Below are 512 nucleotides of genomic sequence, written 5' to 3'. Positions count from 1 at the left end.
GCTGAAGTTTGCCTTGCTGGATTTTTTATGTTTTGTTTTCTAACTTTTCTTCTTCAATGTAAACAAAGATTCTTTGGTTGGTGATTGAGTTCAGGCCTAGGGAATTTATATCTGGTCCACTTCACCCTCGTGCATGTGCTTAATGTTGTTCGTGAACAGGTATATAGCTTTTGTTGAAATGAAGCAGCCATGATGTTACAGTGTTTGATACTAGGTGATTCTCATTGAACATGTGGCTACTTGGTGTTAATTTTTGTTGTCGTCTCAGGGATGCAGGGCATTGGTTGTTAAAAGAATCCCGCTTATGTCTGATACTCCAAAGAAGCATATGGACAAGCTAAATCCTTCCTCTTATCTTGCAAGTATGAAGAGGTTTTGGTACCAATTCTTGAAGATTTTGTTTCTCTTTAAAAGTTTGTAAGAATTGGTGTGTGTTTTATGGTGTGTGTTGCAATGTTAAGAATGATATGTATGGTAATTTCAGTCTTCTATAAAGTTCATCTTATAAATTT

The 512-nt window shown here is 35.7% G+C and overlaps 1 long non-coding RNA gene across 1 annotated transcript; it reads left to right on the top strand.

Moving 5' to 3' along the window:
* The first annotated feature begins 6 nt into the window (after nt 1-6).
* Nucleotides 7-512, top strand: LOC104774866. Its single transcript, XR_765553.2, has 2 exons — nt 7-159; nt 277-512. It is a non-coding gene; the product is annotated as an uncharacterized LOC104774866 (long non-coding RNA).

This window comes from Camelina sativa, unplaced genomic scaffold, assembly GCF_000633955.1.
Source record: "Camelina sativa cultivar DH55 unplaced genomic scaffold, Cs unpScaffold06302, whole genome shotgun sequence".
NCBI lineage: Eukaryota > Viridiplantae > Streptophyta > Magnoliopsida > Brassicales > Brassicaceae > Camelina > Camelina sativa.
This window is presented reverse-complemented; position numbering and strand designations above follow the sequence as displayed.